Raw genomic sequence first — 12,939 nt, 5'->3', positions numbered from 1 at the left:
GTAGGCATTGCGAGGGCTAAAAAGTAAATTCCCACCAATTCTACGCACCGGAAACATCCTGATAGTGTCAATCGGCTGCCGCGGCTTAATGTTTTGCCAAAAAATGGAGGGCAATCACGATCAACCTGCGTAACATGAGAGACGAGTGATAACCCCTAATCACATGAGGAGTTCGATATGGAAGCACTTCGGATTTTGGGCAGAAGGCAAAACTATGCAGAAGGACAAAGTGGTATGCAACAGTGCGATCGTGAGTTCCCATATCACAGCAGCACTACAACTATAAGGGGGCATAGGCAGACTCAGTATGTTCTAGTCCACTGTCTGTTGTGGGGAATGTAGCGATCCTGCGTGTTGGCTAAGTGAAATATTTTCAACCTATTTTTATGTTGGCTAGTCCTCAAGTGAATTTTAAGTTTTATTTTCAAACTATTTAACAATCGCCTGCCTATGCCAAATGTGTTTCGTATTTATAATGGTAAACAGCCAGAAGCCTGCAGTATGTTTTTCGTCATTGATGTTGTGGCAGTCCATACTGCTTATTGTTTTTCGAGAATGCTCCTGTTTGTTATACATGAACTTCACACAATAAATAATCAGAAATGCTGACCTGTACGTCTCTTGCGCCCTCTTTACGTTCGTCCTAATGGCAGTGTGTTGGCCTTTATTTTGAAAATTGAAACGTAGACGTGGATAATCGATTCTACAATCGATTCAATGAAAATATAAGCCTAAAAAAATCGATTGTGATTTTTTCAAAAAGTGACAGCCCTGATGACAACTGACTGATCCTAACTTGCATATGTTGGGCAATTTGCACAATTAGCATAAGCTGCATTAATTAAAATGAATAGCAGTATAGTTAAACAATGACTTGGCAGATTTGGACAATTTGGAAGTGTTGTTTCAGGGGATGCTGAATCTATTTCAGGATCATAAATTGCAGTTTTAGCCAAAAAGTGGCCATATATGTACTCTTAGAGGGCTGATTTTGACCACCATGAGCAGTTATGCAACTATGAAATATAAAGAACACAAGATGAAAATTATTTTCTCTACTGTGAACAATTCTTTTTCAAATAAATTAGGAATCCCTCCCCTGAATCTTCCAAATCGACCCAAAATTAATCAATATCGGCCCACAGAGAGTGTTTTGTCAGAGTTAAGCAAAATTAGGTGGTGGAAGTAATGGTTTCCTTAAATGCACTTCAAAACCCTCATGTGGTTGAAAAGAATTGTTAAAGGAGCTGTGATGCTGAGACTATGTTTCCGGTGGCAACCACTGTAGAATGTCCGATTAGAACAATAAAAGGAAACGGTGTCCAAAGAAATGAGTCTTTATTGAGTCTTCACACCCACAACACAGAGTAAGAATGATCAATGTGTGATCAGAGTTTGTATGTATTTATGTGTGTGGTTCTGAAATAAAGAAAGCAAACAAAAGACATTTGGCTAATGTCCTTGAATGACCTTACAGTTAACACAATGGTATTTAGCATCGCTAACTTAGCAGGGCTACATGTAACCTTAATAATAGTTAACTGAAACATGAGGCTAAACATGAAGCTAACCTATGGCTTGCGCCCATACATTATCAGTTAGGCTACACCTAGCATGACATAGCATTAAATAGCCAAAATTAGCCTAAACATAGCAAACCTAGCAATAGCATGCTAATCGCGATTAGCATAAATTAGCTTGAAATAGCATCTGAGGTAAAATACAAATTAACCTAAAATATCCCTATGATAGTTATGATTTTAGACTAAAAACTGATACACAATGATGCCCAAACACAAAAAACTCACCACTAGATGCACGCACACCATCAAACACAAAAGAATCAAATTACTTCAACAGTCAGCCTGCAACAGCTGGACTTCGATCCCACTCCTGAAGATGCCAGAAAAGGAAGAGGTCCTAATGAAACCTCAGCTTTATAGTGCTCAGCCATAGGTGGCCAATTAACTGCCTGACCAAAATAACAATAGCACAACTTACACATTACCAAAATAATATGAATCGATGGGCTTTTGTACAGTGGTAGTGTTAGCTGTGTTGGTGGTTTTTTCTAGCACACAATTCGCTTCAGGTGACAGTAGTTCCCTTTGAAAAGTAACAGTTATCAGTTTCTGATCCTGAACCAATCAAAACCAAATCATGTGGTATTCCCCACATGATTTGCAAGCCTTTCAAAAAAGTCGGGGAATCAGTATAATCCTCTCTATTATCAAGTATGTTTAAAATGACAATTTAATCCAATGGTTTTTGACAGATTTCAGTCTGGCGCAACCAACAAATTTCGAAAGATCCGTTGCACTAGAATGGCAAAACAATAATTGTAGGAGTCATGGGAACCTTGCCCTAGAATGAACTTAAGGACATAACATGCTTTCAGGTTCATATTTGTATTTGGTGCCTCTACTGGGACATGTCTCCATGCTTTAATGTTCAAAAAGCTCTTTATTTTTCTCATACTGCCTGTGCTGCAGCACCTCTTTTCACCCTCTGACTCAAACCAGAGCTACGTCTGCTCTGATTGATTAGCTGGCCGACTGTGATTGGTCAAGCAATTAGAGCTGCCCTTGAGCCCATCATATATAATGTGTTGGAGCACTAGCCAATAGAAGCTTGAGTTTTACATAGTTTTGTCACTATTTTCCAGAAGTAAACAGTTGAGTCCACTCAGGGCATCTCAGGGCGGGGGAGGGAGGGAGACAAACTCCATCTGGAAGGAACACTTGGATGTAAAACTTTGCGGACCATATACATGCACAGAAAAACAAAGCTCAAAAAGCACAACAGGGCCTCTTTGAGTAAGTTACATACAAAAAGGCAGACTAGGTTTTAAATGTAACAATTTTGTGAAAGGCTGGAAGATACTTCACCACATCCACGGATTGTAGGAATACAGATGAAAATAGTATAGCTCTTTTCCCTTTCTGTATCATATGTCTTGTTGCACCCCCTGCACTGATCATCTCACAAACCTCAACAATACATGTCTGTTGGCCTTGTGGCCGTATGGTTGGCGGCAAAATCCAGCAGTAAACACTCGGAAGTGGGTCTTGGCATGACAAACAATAGCTGACCTTGGAGAGCTGTTTAAACAGCTTTGTTGTTGGTCCAGGTAGCTTTCACTAGGACATGTGGGAGTTTCCCCATCAGCCCCTCACATCGGCTCACTCCTGTGTATCTATAGAAACATTATGAAGATTCTTGATATATGGAGAAATGATGGGGTATATCTGCATCATTACCATTGTTGGGAGTTGAAAAGGCTTATTGACAACATGCACACACCAATCATGCTCCCTGCAGTGGAGACATGCCTCCCATGCACATATTGCTTCACTGTCAAGGGTCTCTGCTGACTCCAATCACACATACATACATGCATGAGTGTACACACACACACACACACACACACACACACACACACACACACACACACACACACACACACACACACACACACACACACACACAGGATGTCGATGCTATACTCTGCCCTCACCAAGTCTGAAAAATATTTACCCTGACACAGGAAGGAACACAAAGACAAGAACAAACTGGGTCAATCTGTATCTAACACAAACAATCTAATATACTTGCGCAACATGCGGGGAATAACCTAGACAGGTGTAAATCTAGCTTAATTATTTAATCTTGCCCTGCAAATACGATGTAGCTTTCATCAATAGCAGGGGTATTCAACTAAAACTCAACGAGGTCCAGTTAGAGAAAATCTCCTCAAGCAAAGGTCCGGAACTTCAAAATGTCTAACTGGTTCAGAATGAGTGTGATATACATTAGCTGTGACCTAGATATATATATAGATATTTATAGATATATATCTCTATATATCTATATAGAGGTATAGATATATATATAGATATAGATGTTATATTTATGTCTGTCGACATTGCCTACCTGTTAAAACAGGAGAAATAAATGAACAGAGGACAATAGCTGCCGTTCGTCTGGTCCGTCGCGCCAGAATGACAAATGTGCGGCAGAGACGTCATCACCAAACAAACAGTCACTTTACGGCAGGAGCACAGCAAAACAACAGACGCCTTTACGGCATGCTAACTGTGCACTTTCCATACTGCCCTCTGCTGTCTGTAGCGTTAAACAACTTAACATACACATGGCTTGGAGGCATTGGAGAGTATAGTTTAACATATAGCTTATACAAGAAAAATACATTTAAAATAAACTGAAAATGAAGTAGAATCCTGATATAAAGTGAGGATGTTCAACCAGTCGGTGGTAGCCAGTGCCATCTTCTTTGGCGTCGTGTGCTGGGGCAGCAGGCTGAGGGCAGCAGATGCCAGCAAGATCAGCAGGACCATCAGGAAGGCTGGTTCCGTCCTTGGGGTCCAACTGGACTCTTTGTTGGTGGTGTCTGAGAGGAGGATGCCGAGTAAACTGCATAGTATCCTGGACAACAACGCCCACCCTCTCCATCAGGCGCTAACCTCGTACAGAAGCACCTTCAGCAACAGACTCATTTCCCCCCGGTGTAACACAGAACGCCAGAGGAAGTCCTTCCTTCCTGTGGCCATAAGACTGTTTAACTTATCAACCTAAGGTCAGAGGGACAGTGGAGACACTGCGTCCTGAGGCCAAAATGTCACTTTATTTAGTTTATAATTATTTTATTTTTATATATGCTGCTAAATTGCACAGTGTGTATTGTTGTATATTGTATAAACCTACATATTAACTGTAATTTTGTTGCACTTACTTATTTAGTTTATTTTATGTTAGTTTGATTTTACCTCTCATTTTGGATTACTTTCCCACTTTTGTACTGCAACCGTTGCACAGCAATTTCCATTGGGATAAATAAAGCTTCTTTAATCTTTAATTACGGCAGCACTGATCGAGGTTTCCTGTAACTGTTCAAGTCTGTACACAGTTTCTGATCCACTAACAAGACCTTAAACACTGCAGAGCCCAGATCGTGTTCCTGTTAGTGTTCACTTCCTGTCTGTCTTCTTCTGGTGATTTATCTGACGTCCAGCGCTCCGTCTTTTAACATCTTTTCCTTTCCTCTCTCTTGTTCCTCCTTAGCAACGGTCTTTATAGTCCTTGACCGCGGTCTGCACTACTGTATTACGTGTGACATGTTCTGACTTGACCAATCAGAATCAAGTATTCAACCAAGCAATGTAATACATTTTTTTAACAGCTTTATACCTTAAACCGTATATCTTGTACTTAAAGTATGTCTAGTAGTTCTCCTTTTGCTCTTTATTTGATTCCCACTTGCTTATTCGTCACAGTTATTGATTAATATAACAATGTATTTTTTCAGGTTTGACTGCACAATTCTTTTGAGAAGGAGCAGTTTTAACAGATTATTCCATTTTGTAAAAGTTATTACATTATCAGTTGGAACAAGCTTCTGTCTGAAGGATTCCGGGAGACACTGTCTTCCCTCTCTCTGTCTTAAGGGCTGTGTTAATTGCTGACTGTCTGTGATTTCATTTGGAAGGCCCTGAGCACCATATCAGCACGCTGTTCAAACTCTATTGGCAGGTGAGTTGGACTGATGGGAGCTCAGCAGACGAGTGTGTGTGTGTGTGTGAATGATTATTGGTTAAAAGGACTTGCCGACTGAGGTCTTTACCAGCCTATCAATCAGGGCTTTTTAAAAAGCCTGCTAAAGCGTTTATAATGAAGTGTGTGTCTCTGTGTTCTTACCACGAACTTGACTTAACCTTAAACAAAGGACAGTAGAGGATACAGCCATACATCAGCCAGCATTTCCACATCAATACCCGACACTGGCTTCTGATCTCTCTAACCTCCAAGTCTCTGCTGAAAAACACGTAAAAGACCCAGTGCTTATTAAGCAGTTAATCAAGAAATATCAATATTGATTCATAACCAATCTCTCTCTAGAAAACAATAGTAAAAGAAATGTCAGCTGAATTGTTAAAGATCCCCTATCATGCACTTTTTGCTGTATTTTATATATAAATGTGTGTCCCCGGTGTGTAGACTCACAAAGTTTCAGAAAATACAACCCTCTCTCTTTTCCACCTTACCCACATCTCTAAAAACGGGGGTTCCAACAAGCTGATCCAGATTTGCTTAGGTTATTACGTCATAACCGAAATGTGGGCTGGCTTTACATTGAACTCCCGGCAACGTCCCGCCCACGTGACACGTCCCAGCCTATCGTCCGCAATATACAGTTGCGAGTTGAATCCCCTCTGCAGCACTCTGTGAGTCTGTGTGTTCAGCAGGATGTCTGCAGGAGGGACTTTGAGTTGTTGTATATATAATACATATAATGTCTCTGTTCTAGTGGTAAACACTGAGAAGTGTTTCAGAAATAATTCTGGATGTGGTTTGGAACATTATATGGCGTTTAATCACGGCAGCGTTTAGCTGAGTATTTTCTCCTGGTAGAAAACTTTTACAGAGGAGAGAGAGCTGCATGACGCTCCAAAGGGGTGTGGCTAGCTTCAGCTCAGCTCAAATTTAAAGCGACAGTCACAGAATCAGCACTTCAGGAACAGGGCTGAAATAGAGGGGGATAAGGAATGCTACAATGTGTTATCTGTTTGGTATTTTAAGCAAAACACTTCACAGAAAAGTTCTGTATAGATATGGCCCTACAATATATTGTTTAAATATAGCATAATAAGAGACCTCTAAGGCTAAAGGCAATTTCGACTGTCATTATGCATGGGGACACGGGTTGAAGTGTAGATTTTAAATTGGTTTACCTCACAAGGACTTGGAGTGATGACATTCCTTGAAAGTGAGGGCAACATCTGAAGTAAAGTAAATATTAGACGCTCCTCCGCTTTCAACAATTGCAGCCGCTCCCTTACCTTAATTGATGGTTATTGTTCTAACCATGGTAACAAAAGGTCACCTAAATAACTTAGCTACCTGCAGGTAACAATGTAGTCATTAAACCCCAACCACAATGTTTCCTTATAGTCTGGTTGCCAGCATAATGAACCTTGACATTTTTAGAATAGAAATGTATAGTATTTGAATGTGAAAAGTGCGCCATATATTAAGCTACCCCTACAGCAGTATGTGCATTCAGTTCTGACTGATTTAATGGTTTGCAGTTTGCGTTAGAAGGGGTGTATTTTTAAGTAAATGCAGCAATCTGGTCAACTTTGCTACAACAGCTTTTGGCATCAACCTCTCTTTCAGCTGAATAGCCACACTAAGCAGGTGACTGGGTAAGTTGCATGATGTGGTTTTAAAATGTAAATTAGAAGATGAGATAAGATGATGGACATGTCTGATGTCTGATGACATGAGGCAGCTCCTATGACAATGTAAAAAGATTTTCTTCATGTTTCCACCTGGACTTACTCTGAGTCTTTCAACTTGCATTTGCTTGATGCGTGATAAGTGCAAGCAGAAGTTTCTATTGAAGGCTCTTAATCAGTTACACCTAGAACGTGTCTCTATGCCTCTACCGAATCTGACTTTTGGCTGGGCCTCTGCCTCAGATTTATCTCAGTTTGAGGAAGCAAAAAACAGCAATGGTCCTGTATGAAGCATTAACTATTTTCACTTAGCACCATTTTCTTTATTTTTCTACTTTTTATATTCTTATGAAGACGAGGCATTTATTTCAACAAAAGATGTTCTTAATTGCCCCGGGGGCAAGACAGAGGACGTGAAGGGTGTCTCGGGCGGACGACCCGGGGGCAAGGCAGAGGACGAGAAGGGTGTCTCGTGTGGACGACCCGGGGGCAAGGCAGACGACTTTTGGCTGGGGAACCAAGGGGGGCGGAGACATGGGCGTAGACCACGGCGAGGGATCTCATGGGGCCTGAGACAGGGACGGAGACAGGGGGGAGACCACGACGAGGGAACTCTGGAGGACGACCTGGAGAACAGTGTAATAGCTCCTGAGGACGACCTGGAGGATGGTGGAATAGCTCCGGAGGGCGGCAAGACAGTTCTGGAGGATGGCCTGGAAGGCGGCGAGACAGCTCCGGAGGACGGCCTGGAAGGCGGCAAGACAGCTCCAGAGGACAGCCTGGAAGGCGACGAGACAGCCCTGGAGGACGGCCTGGAGGATGACGAGAGAGCTCCGGGGGACGGCCTGGAAGGCAGCGAGACGCCTCTGGAGGACGGGCTTTAGGACGGACTGGAGGACGACAAGCCGCCTCTGGACGACGGGCTGTAGGATGGGCTGTAGGATGGGCTGTAGGATGGGCTGGAGGACGGCGAGACGCCTCTGGACGACAGGCTATGGGACGGCGAGACGCCTCTGGACGACGGGCTGGAGGCAGACAGGCTGGAGGACGACAGGACCATGCTTGAGGACGGCGTAGGCAGCAGTGGGACCCCTCTGGAGAGCTACGGGACCGCTCTGGAGGACCTGGAGCAGGAACAGGTGTTGGCGGGAACCCCATCGGAACAGGTGACGGCAGGTCCCCCAACGGAACAGGAGCAGACGTTGGCAGGACCCCCATCAGAACAGGTGATGGCGGGACCCCCAAAGGAACAGGATCAGGTGTTGGCGGACCCCCCATCGGAACAGGTGACGGCAGGGCCACCGAGGGAGACAGGAGCACCAGTCAGCGGGACCCCAGACAGGGGGCCCCCGGTAGTACTGGCGTCAGCAGGACATGAGCTTGAGTCGGCGGGGCCTACGACTGGAAAGGGACATGTATTGGTGGGATCACCAACGGAACACGTGTCGGAAGGATCCCCAACAGAACAGGAGCAGATGTTGGTGGGACCCCCATCGGAACAAGAGCAGGTGTTGGCGGGACCCCCATCGGAACAGGTGACGGCAGGACCCCCAACTGAACAGGTGCAGGTGTACAGTAAGGATGGGACGCTGTTGACCTCAACTGATAGTGTGTTAGGGCGGTGGAAGGAACACTTTGAGGAACTCCTGAATCCGACAACTCCGCCCTCCATGTTAGAGGCGGAGCTGGAGTATGAAGGGGGATCAATTCCAATCTCATGGGGTGAAGTCACTGAGGTAGTTAAACAGCTCCACAGTGGCAAAGCCCCGGGGGTGGATGAGATCCACCCAGAAATGCTGAAGGCTCTGGGTGTTGAGGGACTGTCATGGTTGACACGTCTCATCAACATTTCGTGGAAGTCGGAAACAGTACCGAAGGAGTGGCAGACCGGGGGGGCGGTTCCTCTTTTTAAAAAGGGGGATCAAAGGGGTGTGTTCCAATTACAGAGGCATCACATTACTCAGCCTCCCTGGGAAAGTTTACTCTTAGGTGCTGGAAAGGAGGGTCCGGCCGATTGTCGAACCTCAGATTGTAGAGGAACAATGCAGTTTTCCTCCTGGTCACGGAACGACGGACCAGCTTTTCACTCTCGCAAGGATCCTGGAGGGGGCCTGGGAGTACGCTCATCCGGTCTACATGTGCTTTGTGGATTTGGAGAAGGCGTATGACCGGGTTCCCAGGGAGATACTGTGGGAGGTACTGCAGGAGTATGGGGTGAGGGGGTCTCTACTCAGGGCCATCCAATCTCTGTACTCTCAAAGCGAGAGCTGTGTCCGGGTCCTCGGTAGCACGTCGGACCGTTTTCCGGTGAGGGTTGGCCTCCGCCAGGGCTGCGCTTTGTCACCAATCCTGTTTGTGATATTCATGGACAGGATTTCTAGGAGTAGTCGTGGGGGAGGGGGTTTGCAGTTCGGTGGTGTAAGGATTGCACCACTGCTTTTTGCAGATGATGTGGTCCTAATGGCTTCATCGGTCTGTGACCTTCAGCACTCACTGGATCGGTTTGCGGCCAAGTGTGAAGCGGCTGGGATGAGGATCAGCACCTCCAAATCTGAGGCCGTGGTTCTCAGCAGGAAACCGGTGGACTGTCCACTCCAGGTAGGGAATGAAGCCTTACCCCAAGTGAAGGAGTTCAAGTATCTCGGGGTCTTGTTCTCGAGTGAGGGAACAATGGAGCGTGAGATGGGCCGGAGAATCGGAGCAGCAGTACCGGTACTGCAGTCGCTTTACCGCACTGTTGTGACGAAAAGAGAGCTGAGCCAGAAGGCAAAGCTCTCTGTCTACCGGGCCATCTTCGTTCCTACCCTCACTTATGGTCATGAAGGATGGGTCATGACTGAAAGAACGAGATTGCGGATACAAGCGGCTGAAATGGGATTTCTCCGCAGGGTGGCTGACATCTCCCTTAGGGATAAGGTGAGACGTTCAGTCATCCGGGAGGGACTCGGAGGAGAACCGCTGCTCCTTCACGTTGAAAGGAGCCAGTTGAGGTGGTTCGGGCACCTAGTGAGGATGCCACCTGGGCGCTTCCCGAGGGAGGTGTTCCAGGCACGTCCAGCTGGGAAGAGACCGAGGGGTAGACCTAGGACCAGGTGGAGGGATTATATCTCTTCGCTGGCCTGGGAGCGTCTTGGAATCCCCCAGTCAGAGCTGGTTGATGTGGCCAGGGAAAGGAAAGTTTGGGGCTCTCTGCTGGAGCTGTTACCTCCGCGACCCTGACGGAAAAGCGGGAGAAGATGGATGGATGGATGGATGGATGGATGGATGGAACATTTAAATATATACATTGTGAAGCATTCTACCAACCTTATAGATGACCTCACAACCCCACCCAGATGGACAACTGGTTCACACTGTCCCTAAACCTAAGCCTACCTTTTCTTTATTTTCTTTTTTATATTGTTCATTTTATTCTTATTTACTTTACCACCCTACCAATTTTGTTCCGCCCTAAACCTAACTTTCCCCTCCGCCCTGAATTACGATCCTTTACTATGGTTTAATTGATTGTTCCTTTAATATATTTATATTTTTCCTTTTGCTATTTTTTAATTTTATATACAGGATATCATTTTATAAGAATCTTCTTGTTTTTTTCTCTTATACATTTAAAAAAGATGTTTTTCTTGTTACATTTATTTTTAGGTTATGTTGATTGTAGTTATTTTCAAAATCAGTCAAAACAAACAAAACTATAACATAACCAGCTGCCAGTGCTTTACACTTTAGTCCATCTTATACCCTAACCTAACCCACCTGATGATACATGTGGAACCCCCCCAAAGTGGGCCAGAGCTTTTGTTGTCTATAAATTGGGCTGTCTTTCCAAAAAGGGGAAGCAAGCATGAGTAAAATAAAGTGGACAGAAGATCCATGCTATTGTAGGTTCCAGACATTCAGTGCAATACCCAGGCTTACATTGGTTTGTTTGTCAGTATGTGTGTGTGTGTGTGTGTGTGTGTGTGTGTGTGTGTGTGTGTGTGTGTGTGTGTGTGTGTGTGTGTGTGTGTGTGTGTGTGTGTGTGTGTGTTAGGGCTTTGTAGTGTAATGCCCTCTGGCACGGCAGCTCCAATAGAGTCGGTAGTATTATAAGTCATCGGTCTCTTACATGGCTTGCAGCAAACAGGGGTTAACAATGCCACGGATGTCAGAGATCAGTTTGCTTCTGGTAAGCTTATTGGAGTTACATCTAGAATCTCAATGATGTCCAAATGCATCAGAGGGAAGAAAGAACACAGACATATTTTGCTCAATTAGAGGCCAGCCTCTGAGCCTTCAGTTGAATTGTCTGTTATGGTGACAAAACTCGAGGGTGCAGGCCCGGCCCTGACCATTGTACTGCCCTAGGCAGTTTAGCTGCGCCGCTCAACCCCCCACCCCCAAAATCAAGTAATGTGGAGTGCCTTTTGGGGGGGGGTGCCATAGTTTATGGCCGCTGTACGTTTAAATGTTTTTTAAATGTGGATTTTTTTCACATTTTTTATTTCCCCAATTTACGGCGCCCCCCATGGATGGATGCGCCCTTAGCATTCGCCTATACTGCCTATGCCCAGGGCCAGCCCTGCTAGGGTGCAAAAGCAACGCTGTTGAGTTGCAAGCAATGTTGTGTTTGTTTACTTACTAGAACATAATGGTCCATACCTTTTCTGTCTGGGTTAGGATAGTAAACTCTTAATAATATGGTATGGTTCAAAAGGAAACAGATCAACAAGGACGGACTAAGTTGTTATTGGCACTGACTCCAGAGCGTAGTTTTCGAGTAGGCCTATGGGCTTGATCAAACGTAGCTACAACAATCACTCAAATTCTTAATGCTTGTGTCTTTTCATTCATTGTCTTGATGACATGGAAATCCAGATAACATATTTGAAAATTAAATGTGCATGACAAATCACTAACAAGCAATCTATCCCTTTTTTTTTTGCTGTTGTTGTTGTCTACTGTAGATAAACTTCACTGTGGCTGTTTTACTTACAGCCTCAGCTTTTTCTAATTAATTTGAACTGATCTAGATTTGTAGCCTTGTTTACTTATTCTCTCATCAGATGGCAAAACAACCTACATTAATTAAATGTATTTCTTAATAAATTAAGATGTCAATGCAATGAGAGCTGCTCTGAATCATAAAATATAAACTATATACACAGTGCCATAGCATTGAAAGACCATTACAACTGCTTCATAGGACACTTGTGTTGTGATGACAAGAAACAATACAAACATGTTTTATTTACGTCCATAGGTGGTGATGGTGGATGGGTAAATGTCATTCAACAAGCTAATACAAGCATTATGATTAAGAAAATATATAGTTTTTAATGAAAAATTACACTGCTTTCCATCGAACCACAGAAAATGGTGTACTAAACTGAGAAACAACCTGAGAAAAAAGCAATATTTCAAACTGGGCAAAGTAATCCTACAGGTTAAAAAAGATGCCGAACCACAGAGTGTCACCAGGCAACCTGGAACCAATGGAATCTACATAACAAGTAAAAACAACTGAAACTAAAAAAGTTCATACCAAATATTTGAGACCAATACAACCATCTTTACACCCTCACAGGGATCGACTGACCTAGCCCTGCCATCAACAAGGGGTGTATTGCTGTCCCCGGCCGTGATCTCCAATAAATGGTTGAAGAAAAAAAGTAAGGTGAAGTTTCTGGATCCTTTTCAGCTG

General features: G+C 44.1%; 1 long non-coding RNA gene across 1 annotated transcript; it reads right to left on the bottom strand.

The window, feature by feature from the left end:
• Positions 1-1,321: 1,321 nt before the first annotated feature.
• LOC134870027 (uncharacterized) lies at positions 1,322-2,172 on the bottom strand. The gene is made up of 2 exons (XR_010166488.1): positions 1,809-2,172; positions 1,322-1,419 (listed from the first exon to the last, which is right to left on the bottom strand). It is a non-coding gene; the product is annotated as an uncharacterized LOC134870027 (long non-coding RNA).
• Positions 2,173-12,939: the final 10,767 nt, after the last annotated feature.

Source organism: Eleginops maclovinus, chromosome 9 (assembly GCF_036324505.1).
Source record: "Eleginops maclovinus isolate JMC-PN-2008 ecotype Puerto Natales chromosome 9, JC_Emac_rtc_rv5, whole genome shotgun sequence".
Classification (NCBI taxonomy): domain Eukaryota; kingdom Metazoa; phylum Chordata; class Actinopteri; order Perciformes; family Eleginopidae; genus Eleginops; species Eleginops maclovinus.
Note: the sequence above shows the minus strand (reverse complement) of the source record. Positions and strands in the feature narration are given on the sequence as shown.